Genomic DNA, 12,138 nt, shown 5'->3' with positions numbered 1-12,138 from the left:
AACAAGATAGGGGAAGGACTGCTTTCACACACACCTATCTCTCAGAAATGAGCATTTGGAGAGACGATCGTTCATCTAGCACAAAGGGAACGGTTTGCAGGAGAAACTGTTACAGTGGATTCTCAGTCTGTTTCCTAGTGCCGGTTTGAATTTCCTGCAGTTTTCACTGTAAAACCGAGTTGGAGCTAGTACCTCCCCATATATATGTATGGATTGGAGTTTGCTACTGAAAAGAAAATTTGTGTTCCGAAAAAGTTAGGTGAAGTACGGCTTTCACACACAATATTCTCTCAGAACTGAGCATGCGGAGAGACGTTCATTCATCTAGCACAATGGGTACAGTTTGCAGGAGAAACTTTTACTCTGGTTTCTCAGTCTGTTTCCTAGAGCCGGTTTGAAGTTCCTGCAGTTTTCACTGTAAAACGGAGATGGAGCTATTACCTCCCCATATATATGTATTTTTTGGAGTTTGCTCCTGAAAAGATACTTTGTGTTCCCAACAAGATAGGTGAATAACGGCTTTAAAACACACTTACCTCTCAGAAAAGAGTATGTGGAGAGACGTTCATTCAACAAGCATAATGAGAACGGTTTGCAGGAGAAACTTTTACTCTGTTTTCTCAGTGTGTTTCCTAGTGCCGGTTTTATGTTCTTGCAGTTTTCACTGTAAAACAGAGTTGGAGCTTGTACTTCTCCATATATATGTATGGAGTGGATTTTGCAACTAAAAAGAAACTTTTTGTTCCCAACAAGCTAGTTGAAGAACGGCTTTCCCACACACTTATCTCTCAGAACGGAGCATTTGGTGATACGTATGTTCATCTAGCACAAAGGAAACGGGAATCAGGAGAAACTTTTACTCTGGTTTCTCAGTCTTCTTCCTAGTGCCGGTTTGAAGTTCCTGCAGATTTCACTGTAAAACCAATTTGGAGCTAGTACCTCCCCATATATATATACGGAGTGGAATTTGCAACTGAAAAGAAACTATGTGTTACCTACAAGCTAGGTGAAGGACGGCTTTCACACACACTTATCTCTCAGAACTGAGCATGTGGAGAGACGTTCCTTCATCTACCAAAAAGGGAATCGGTTGTAGGAGAAATTTTTACTCTGGTTTCTCAGTCTGTTTCCTAGTGCCGGTTTGAAGTTCTTGCAATTTTCACAGTAAAACCGAGTTGGACCTACTACCTACTCATATACATGTATGGAGTGGCGTTGGCAACTTAAATGAAACTTTGTGTTCCCAACAATCGAGGTGAAGGACGGCTTTCACACACACTTATCTCTCAGAACTGAGCATGTGGAGAGACGTTCGTACATCTAGCACAAAGGGAACGGGTTGCAGGAGAAACGTTTACTCTGGTTTCTCAGTATGTTTCCTAGTGCCGTTTTGAAGTTCCTGCAGTTTGCACTGTAAAACCGAATTGGAGCTAGAACCTCCCCATCTATATGTATGGATTAGAATGTGCAATGAAAAGAAACTATATGTTCCCAACAAGCTAGGTGATGGAAGGCTTTCACACACACTTATCTCTCAGAACTGAGCATGTGGAGAGACGTTCGTTCATCTAGCACAAATGGAATGGGTTGCAGGAGAAACTTTTACTCTGGTTTCTCAGTCTGTTTCCTAGTGCCGGTTTGAATTTCCTGCAATTTCGCTGTAAAACCGATGTGGAGCTAGTACCTCCCCATATATATATATGTTGTGGAGTTTGTACAAAAAAAAACATTGTTTTCCCAACAAGCTACGTGAGGACGGCTTTCACACTCACTTATCTCTCAAACCTGAGCATGTGGAGAGTCGTTCGATCATCTTGCACAAAGGGAACTTGTTGCAGGTGAAACTTTTACTCTGGTTTCTCAGTCTGATTCCTACTGCCTGTTTGAACTTCCTGCAGTTTTCAATGTAAAATCGTATTTGAGCTAGTACATGCCCATATAATTGTATGGAGTGCGGTTTGAAACTGAAAAGAAACTTTGTGTTCCCAACACGCTTGTTGAAGTTCGGATTTCACACACACATATCTCTCAGTACTGAGCATGTGGAGAGACGTTCGTTCATCAAGCAGAAATGGAACGTGTTGCAGGAGAAACTTTTACTCTGGTTTCTCACTCTGTTTCCTAGTGCCGGTTTGAAGTTCCTGCACTTTTCTCTGTAAAACCGAGTTGGAGCTAGTACCTCCCCATATATATATAAGGATTGGAATTTGCAACTGAAAAGAAACTTTGTGTTCCCAACAAGCTAGGTGAAGGACGGCTTTCACACAGTTAACTCTCAGAACTGAGCATTTGCATATACGTACGTTCATCTAGCACAAAGGGAAGAGATTGCAGGAGAATCTTATACTCTGGTTTCTCAGCCTGTTTCCTAGTGCCGGTTTGATGTTCCTGCAGTTTTCACTGCGAAATACATTTGAAGCTAGTACCTCCACATATATATGTATGGAGTGGAATTTGCAACTGAAAAGAAACTTTGTGTACCCAACAACCTAGGTGAAGTAAGGCATTAACACACATTTATCTCTCAGAACTGAGCATGTGGAGAGACGTTCGTTCATCTACCAAAAAGGGAATCGGTTGCAGGCGAAACTTTTACTCTGGTTTCTCAGTCTGTTTCAAATTGCCGGTTTGAAGTCCTGCAATTTTCACAGGAAAATCGAGTTGGAGCTAGTTCCTACTCATATATATGTATGGACTGGAGTTTTCAACTGAAAAGAAACTTTGTGTTCCCAACAATCGAGGTGAAGGACGGCTTTCACACACACTTATCTCTCAGAACTGAGCATGAGGAGAGACGTTCGTACATCTAACACAAAGGGAACGGGTTGCAGGGAAACATTTACTCTGGTTTCTCAGTATGTTTCCTAGTGCCGTTTTGAAGTTCCTGCAGTTTGCACTGTAAAAAAGTATTGGAGCTAGTACCTCCCCATATATATGTATGGACTAGAGTGTGCAATGAAAAGAAATTTTGTGGTCCCAACAAGCTAGGTGAAGGACGGCTTTCACACACACTACTCTCTGAGAACTGAGAATGTGGAGAGAATTTTGTTCATGTAGCACAAAGGGAAAAGATTGAGGGGAAACTTTTACTCAGCGATATCAGTCTGTTTCCTAGTGCCGTTTTGATATTCCTGCAGTTTTCACTGTAAAACACATTTGGAGCTAGTACTTCCCCATATATATGTATGGAGTACAGTTTGCAATTGAAAAGAAACTTTGTGTTCCCAACAAGCTAGGTGAAGGACGGCTTTCACACACATTTATCTCTCAGAACTGAGCATGTGGAGAGACGTTCGTTTATCGAGCACAAAGGGAACGGGATGAAGGAGAAACTTTTACTCTGGTTTCTCAGTCTGTTTCTTAGTGCCGGTCTGAAGTTCTTGTAGTTTTCACAGTAAAACCCACTTGGACATAGTACCTACCCATATATATGTATGGAGTGGAGTTTGCAACTGAAAGGAAACTTTAAGTTCCTAACAAGCTAGTTTACGGACGGTTTTCCCCCACAATTATCTCTCAGAATTGAGCATGTGGAGAGACATTCGTTCACCTAGCACAAAGGGATCGGGTTGCAGGAGAAACTTTTATTCTGGTTCTCAGTCTGTTTCCTAGTGCCGTTTTGAAGTTCCTGCAGTTTGCACTGTAAAATAGAATTGGAGCTAGTACCTCCCCATATATATGTATGGATTGGAGTTTGCTACTGAAAAGAAAATTTGTGTTCCGAACAATTAAGGTGAAGTACGGCTTTCACACACAATATTCTCTCAGAACTGAGCATGCGGAGAGACGTTCGTTCATCTAGCACAATGGGTACGGTTTGCAGGAGAAACTTTTACTCTGGTTTCTCAGTCTGTTTCCGGTTTGAAGTTCCTGCAGTTTTCACTGTAAAACGGAGATGGAGCTATTACCTCCCCATATATATGTATGGAGTGGAGTTTGCTACTGAAAAGACACTTTGTGTTCCCAACAAGATATGTGAATAACGGCTTTAAAACACACTTATCACTCAGAAAAGAGCATGTGGAGAGACGTTCGTTCAACAAGCATAATGAGAACGGGTTGCAGGGGAAAATTTTACTCTGTTTTCTCAGTGTGTTTCCTAGTGCCGGTTTGAAGTTCTTGCAGTTTTCACTGTAAAACAGAGTTGGAGCTTGTACTTCTCCATATATACGTATGGAGTGGATTTTGCAACTAAAAAGAAACTTTTTGTTCCCAACAAGCCAGTTGAAGAACGGCTTTCACACACATATTTCACTCAGAACTGAGCACGTGGAGAGATGTTCGTTCATCTAGCACAAAGGGAAAGGGATGCAGGAGAAAGTTTTACTCTGGTTTCTCAGTCTGTTTCCTAGTGCCGGTTGGAAGTTCCTGCATTTTTCACAGTAAAACCGAGTGGAGCTATTTCTTCCCCATATATATGTATGGATTGGAGTTTGCTACTGAAAAGAAACTTTGTGTTCCCAACAAGCTAGGTGAAGGAAGGCTTTCACACAAAATTACCCCTCAGATCTGCGCATGTGGAGAGACGTTCGTTCATCTAGCACAAAGGGTACGGGTTGCAGGGGAAACTTTTACTCTGGTTTCTCAGTTGTTTCCTAGTGCCAGTTTGAAGATCCAGTAGTTTTCACTGTAAAACAGATTTGGAGATAGTACCTCCCCATATATTTGTATGGAGTGGAGTTTGCAACTGAAAAGAAACTTAGTGTTCCCAAGAAGATATGTGAAGGACGGCATTCAGACACTGTTTTCACTCAGAACTGAGCACGTGGAGAGACGTTCATTCATCTAGCACAAAGGGAACGGGTTGCAGGAGAAACTTTTACTCTGGTTTCTCAGTTGTTTCCTAGTGCCAGTTTGAAGATCCATCAGTTTTCACTGTAAAACCTATTTGGAGCTAATACCTCCCCATATATAAGTATGGAGTGGAGTTTGCAACTGAAAGAAACTTTGAGTTCCCAACAAGCTAGCTGAAATACGGCTTTCACACACAATTATCACTCAGAACTCAGCATGTGGAGAGACTTTCGTTCATCTAGCACAAAGGGAACGGGTTGCAGGAGAAATATTTTCTATGGGTTCTCAGTCTGTTTCCTAGTGCCGGTTGGAAGTTCCTGCATTTTTCACAGTAAAACCGAGTGGAGCTATTTCTTCCCCATATATATGTATGGATTGGAGTTTGCTACTGAAAAGAAACTTTGTGTTCCCAACAAGCTAGGTGAAGGAAGGCTTTCACACAAAATTACCCCTCAGATCTGCGCATGTGGAGAGACGTTCGTTCATCTAGCACAAAGGGTACGGGTTGCAGGGGAAACTTTTACTCTGGTTTCTCAGTTGTTTCCTAGTGCCAGTTTGAAGATCCAGTAGTTTTCACTGTAAAACAGATTTGGAGATAGTACCTCCCCATATATTTGTATGGAGTGGAGTTTGCAACTGAAAAGAAACTTAGTGTTCCCAAGAAGATATGTGAAGGACGGCATTCAGACACTGTTTTCACTCAGAACTGAGCACGTGGAGAGACGTTCATTCATCTAGCACAAAGGGAACGGGTTGCAGGAGAAACTTTTACTCTGGTTTCTCAGTTGTTTCCTAGTGCCAGTTTGAAGATCCATCAGTTTTCACTGTAAAACCTATTTGGAGCTAATACCTCCCCATATATAAGTATGGAGTGGAGTTTGCAACTGAAAGAAACTTTGAGTTCCCAACAAGCTAGCTGAAATACGGCTTTCACACACAATTATCACTCAGAACTCAGCATGTGGAGAGACTTTCGTTCATCTAGCACAAAGGGAACGGGTTGCAGGAGAAATATTTTCTATGGGTTCTCAGTCTGTTTCCTAGTACCAGTTTGAAGTTCCTGCAGTTTTCACTGTAAAACCGATTTGGGGCTGGTACCTACCCATATATATGTATGGAGTGGAGTTTGGACCTGAGAAGAAACATTGTTTTCCCAACAAGATAGGGGAAGGACTGTTTTCACACAAACCTATCTCTCAGAAATGAGCATTTGGAGAGATGATCGTTCATCTAGCACAAAGGGAAAGGGATGCAGGAGAAAGTTTTACTCTGGTTTCTCAGTCTGTTTCCTAGTGCCGGATGGAAGTTCCTGCATTTTTCACAGTAAAACCGAGTGGAGCTATTTCTTCCCCATACATATGTATGGATTGGAGTTTGCTACTGAAAAGAAACTTTGTGTTCCCAACAAGCTAGTTGAAGGACGGCTTTCACACTCACTTATCTCTCAGAACTGAGAATGTGGAGAGACGTTCGTTCATCTAGCACAAAGGGAACGGGTTGCAGGGGAAACTTTTACTCTGGGTTCTCACTCTGTTTCCTAGTGCCGGTTTGAAGTTCCTGCATTTTTCAATGTAAAACCAGTTTGGAGCTAGTACCTCCCCATATGTATGTATGGAGTGGAGTTTGCACCTGAAAAGAAACTTTGTGTTCCCAAAAGCTAGGTGAAGGCCGGCTTTCACACAAAATTACCCGTCAGATCTGCGCATGTGGAGAGACGTTCGTTCATCTAGCACAAAGTGTACGGTTTGCAGGAGAAACTTTTACTCTGGTTTCTCAGTTGTTTCCTAGTGCCAGTTTGAAGATCCAGCAGTTTTCACTGTAAACCAGATTTGGAGCTAGTACCTCCCCATATATTTGTATGGAGTGGAGTTTGCAACTGAAAAGAAACTTAGTTTTCCCAAGAAGATATGTGAAGGACGGCATTCAGACACTGTTTTCACTCAGAACTGAGCACGTGGAGAGACGTTCATTCATCTAGCACAAAGGGAACGGGTTGCAGGAGAAACTTTTACTCTGGTTTCTCAGTTGTTTCCTAGTGCCAGTTTGAAGATCCATCAGTTTTCACTGTAAAACCTATTTGGAGCTAATACCTCCCCATATATAAGTATGGAGTGGAGTTTGCAACTGAAAGAAACTTTGAGTTCCCAACAAGCTAGCTGAAATACGGCTTTCACACACAATTATCACTCAGAACTCAGCATGTGGAGAGACTTTCGTTCATCTAGCACAAAGGGAACGGGTTGCAGGAGAAATATTTTCTATGGGTTCTCAGTCTGTTTCCTAGTACCAGTTTGAAGTTCCTGCAGTTTTCACTGTAAAACCGATTTGGGGCTGGTACCTACCCATATATATGTATGGAGTGGAGTTTGGACCTGAGAAGAAACATTGTTTTCCCAACAAGATAGGGGAAGGACTGTTTTCACACAAACCTATCTCTCAGAAATGAGCATTTGGAGAGATGATCGTTCATCTAGCACAAAGGGAAAGGGATGCAGGAGAAAGTTTTACTCTGGTTTCTCAGTCTGTTTCCTAGTGCCGGATGGAAGTTCCTGCATTTTTCACAGTAAAACCGAGTGGAGCTATTTCTTCCCCATACATATGTATGGATTGGAGTTTGCTACTGAAAAGAAACTTTGTGTTCCCAACAAGCTAGTTGAAGGACGGCTTTCACACTCACTTATCTCTCAGAACTGAGAATGTGGAGAGACGTTCGTTCATCTAGCACAAAGGGAACGGGTTGCAGGGGAAACTTTTACTCTGGGTTCTCACTCTGTTTCCTAGTGCCGGTTTGAAGTTCCTGCATTTTTCAATGTAAAACCAGTTTGGAGCTAGTACCTCCCCATATGTATGTATGGAGTGGAGTTTGCACCTGAAAAGAAACTTTGTGTTCCCAAAAGCTAGGTGAAGGCCGGCTTTCACACAAAATTACCCGTCAGATCTGCGCATGTGGAGAGACGTTCGTTCATCTAGCACAAAGTGTACGGTTTGCAGGAGAAACTTTTACTCTGGTTTCTCAGTTGTTTCCTAGTGCCAGTTTGAAGATCCAGCAGTTTTCACTGTAAACCAGATTTGGAGCTAGTACCTCCCCATATATTTGTATGGAGTGGAGTTTGCAACTGAAAAGAAACTTAGTTTTCCCAAGAAGATATGTGAAGGACGGCATTCAGACACTGTTTTCACTCAGAACTGAGCACGTGGAGAGACGTTCATTCATCTAGCACAAAGGGAACGGGTTGCAGGAGAAACTTTTACTCTGGTTTCTCAGTTGTTTCCTAGTGCCAGTTTGAAGATCCATCAGTTTTCACTGTAAAACCTATTTGGAGCTAATACCTCCACATATATAAGTATGGAGTGGAGTTTGCAACTGAAAGAAACTTTGAGTTCCCAACAAGCTAGCTGAAATACGGCTTTCACACACAATTATCACTCAGAACTCAGCATGTGGAGAGACTTTCGTTCATCTAGCACAAAGGGAACGGGTTGCAGGAGAAATAATTTCTATGGGTTCTCAGTCTGTTTCCTAGTGCCAGTTTGAAGTTCCTGCAGTTTTCACTGTAAAACCGATTTGGGGCTGGTACCTACCCATATATATGTATGGAGTGGAGTTTGGACCTGAGAAGAAACATTGTTTTCCCAACAAGATAGGGGAAGGACTGCTTTCACACAAACCTATCTCTCAGAAATGAGCATTTGGAGAGATGATAGTTCATCTAGCACAAAGGGAAAGGGATGCAGGAGAAAGTTTTACTCTGGTTTCTCAGTCTGTTTCCTAGTGCCGGATGGAAGTTCCTGCATTTTTCACAGTAAAACCGAGTGGAGCTATTTCTTCCCCATATATATGTATGGATTGGAGTTTGCTACTGAAAAGAAACTTTGTGTTCCCAACAAGCTAGGTGAAGGACAGCTTTCACACACACTTATCTCTCAGAACTGAGAATGTGGAGAGACGTTCGTTCATCTAGCACAAAGGGAACGGGTTGCAGGGGAAACTTTTACTCTGGGTTCTCACTCTGTTTCCTAGTGCCGGTTTGAAGTTCCTGCATTTTTCAATGTAAAACCAGTTTGGAGCTAGTACCTCCCCATATGTATGTATGGAGTGGAGTTTGCACCTGAAAAGAAACTTTGTGTTCCCAAAAGCTAGGTGAAGGCCGGCTTTCACACAAAATTACCCGTCAGATCTGCGCATGTGGAGAGACGTTCGTTCATCTAGCACAAAGTGTACGGTTTGCAGGAGAAACTTTTACTCTGGTTTCTCAGTTGTTTCCTAGTGCCAGTTTGAAGATCCAGCAGTTTTCACTGTAAACCAGATTTGGAGCTAGTACCTCCCCATATATTTGTATGGAGTGGGGTTTGCAACTGAAAAGAAACTTAGTTTTCCCAAGAAGATATGTGAAGGACGGTATTCAGACACTGTTTTCACTCAGAACTGAGCACGTGGAGAGACGTTCATTCATCTAGCACAAAGGGAACGGGTTGCAGGAGAAACTTTTACTCTGGTTTCTCAGTTGTTTCCTAGTGCCAGTTTGAAGATCCATCAGTTTTCACTGTAAAACCTATTTGGAGCTAATACCTCCCCATATATTTCTATGGAGTGGAGTTTGCAACTGAAAGAAACTTTGTGTTCCCAACAAGCTAGCTGAAATACGGCTTTCACACACAATTATCACACAGAACTCAGCATGTGGAGAGACTTTCGTTCATCTAGCACAAAGGGAACGGGTTGCAGGAGAAATTTTTACTCTGGTTTATCAGTCTGTTTCCTAGTGCCGGTTTGAAGTTCCTGCAGTTTTCACAGTAAAACCGAGTTTGAGCTTGTACTTCCCCATATATATGTAAGGAGTGGAGTTTGCAAGTGCAAAGAGACTTTTTATTCCAAACAAGCTATGTGAAGTACGGCGTTCAACTCACATATCTCTCAGAACTGAGCATGTGGAGAGACGTTCGTTCATTTAACACAATGGGAACGGGTTGCATTAGAAAATTTTACACTGGGTTCTCAGTCTGTTTCCTAGTGACGGTTTGAAGTTCCTGCATTTTTCGCTGTAAAACAGATTTGGAGCTAGTACCTCCCCATATATATGTATGGAGTGGAGTTTGCACCTGTAAAGAAACTTTGTGTTCCCAACAAGATAGGGGAAGGACGGCTTTCACACACATTTTTCACTCACAACTGAGCACGTGGAGAGACGTTCGTTCATCTAGCACAAATGGAACTGGTTGCAGGAGAATCTTTTACTCTAGTTTCTCAGTTGTTTCATAGTGCCGGTTTGAAGTTCCTGCAGTTTTCACTGTAAAACCTATTTGGAGCTAGTTCCTCCCCATATATATGTATGGAGTGAAGTTTGCAACTGAAAGTATATTTATGTTCCCAACAAGATAGGTGAAATACGGCTTTCACACACACTTATCTCTCAGAACTGAGCATATGGGGAGACTTTCGTTTATCTGGCACAAAGGGAACGCGTAGCAGGGGAAACTTTTTCTCTGGGTTCTCAGTCTGTTTCCTAGTGCCAATTTGAAGTTCCTGCAGATTTAACTGTAAAATCGATTTGGAGGTAGAACCTTCCCATATATATGTATGGAGTGGAGATTGCAAGTGAAAAGAAACTTTGTGTTCCCAACAAGCTAGGTGAAGGACGGCTTTCACACACACTTATCTCTCAGAACTGAGCATGTGGAGAGACTATCGTTCATCTAGCACAAAGGGAACGGTTTGCAGGAGAAATTTTTACCCTGGGTTCTCAATCTGTTTCCTAGTGCCGTTTTGATGTTCATGCAGTATTCACTGTAAAACGGATTTGGAGCTAGTACATCCCCATATATATGTATGCAGTGGAGTTTGCACCTGAAAAGAAACTTTGTGTTCCCAACAAGCTAGGTGAAGGACGGCTTTCACACACACTTATCTCTCAGAAATGAGCATGTGGAGAGACGTTCGTTCATCTATCACAATGGGAAGGGGTTGCAGGTGAAACTTTTACTTTGGTTTCTCATTCTGTTTCCTAGTGCCTGTTTGAAGTACCTGCAGTTATCACTGTAAATCCGAGTTGGAGCTAGTACCTCCCCATATATATGTATGGAGTGGAGTTTGCACCTGAAAAGTAACTTTGTGTTCCCAACAAGCTAGGTGAAGGACGCATTTCACACACACTTATCTCTCAGAACTGAGCATGTGGAGAGACGTTCGTTCATGTAGCACAAATGGAAAGTTTTGCAGGAGAAACTTTTACACTTGGTTCTCAGTCTGTTCCTAGTGCCGTTTTCAAGTTTCTGCATTTTTCACTGTAAAACAGATTTGGAGCCAGTACCTACCCATATATATGTATGGCGTGGGGTTTGCTCCTGAAAAGAAACTTTGTTTACCCAACAAGCTAGGGGAAGTACGGCTTTCACACACAGTTTTCATTCAGAAATTAGCACGTGGAGACGTTCGTTCATTTAGCACAAAAGGAACTGTTTGCAGGAGAAACTTTTACTCTCGTTTCTCAGTTGTTTCATAGTGCCGGTTTGAAGTTCCTGCATTTTTCACTGTAAAACCTATTTGGATCTAATACCTTCCCGTATATATGTATGGAGTGGAGTTTGCAACTGAAAGAAAATTTGTTTTCCCAGCAAGATAGGTGAAATAACACTTTCACACCCACTTATCTCTCAGAAATGAGCATGCGGAGAGACTTTCGTTCATCAAGCATAATGGGAACGGGTTGCAGGGGAAACTTTTACTCTGTTTTCTCAGTGTGTTCCCTAGTGCCGGTTTGAAGTTCTTGCAGTTTTCACTGTAAAACTGAGTTGGAGCTTGTAATTCCCCATATATATGTATGGATTGGTGTTTGCAACTGAAAAGAAACTTTGTTTTCCCAACAAGCTATGTGAAGGACGGCTTTCACACACACTTATCTCTCAGAACTGAGCATGTGGAGAGTAGTTCGTTCATCTAGCACAAAGGAACGGGTTGCTGCAGGAACTTTTATTCTGGATTCTTAGTCTGTTTCCTAGTGCCGGTTTGAAATCCTGCAGTTTTCAGTGTAAAATCTGTTGGAGCTAGTACCTCCCTATATATATTTATGGAGTGGATTTTGCAACTGAAAAGAAACTTTTTCTTCCCAACAAGCTAGGTGAAGAACGGCTTTCTCACACATTTTTCACTCAGAACTGAGCACGTGGAGAGATGTTCGTTCATCTAGCACAAAGGGAACGGGTTGCAGGAGAAACTTTTACTCTGGATTCTCTGTCTGCTTCCTACTGCCGGTTGGAAGTTCCTGCATTTTTCACAGTAAAATCGAGTGGAGCTATTACTTCCCCGTTTATATGTATGGATTGGAGTTTGTTACTGAAAAGAAACTT

This window comes from Camelus bactrianus, chromosome 6 (genome assembly GCF_048773025.1).
Source record: "Camelus bactrianus isolate YW-2024 breed Bactrian camel chromosome 6, ASM4877302v1, whole genome shotgun sequence".
In the NCBI taxonomy this organism is placed as follows: domain Eukaryota; kingdom Metazoa; phylum Chordata; class Mammalia; order Artiodactyla; family Camelidae; genus Camelus; species Camelus bactrianus.
Note: the sequence above shows the minus strand (reverse complement) of the source record.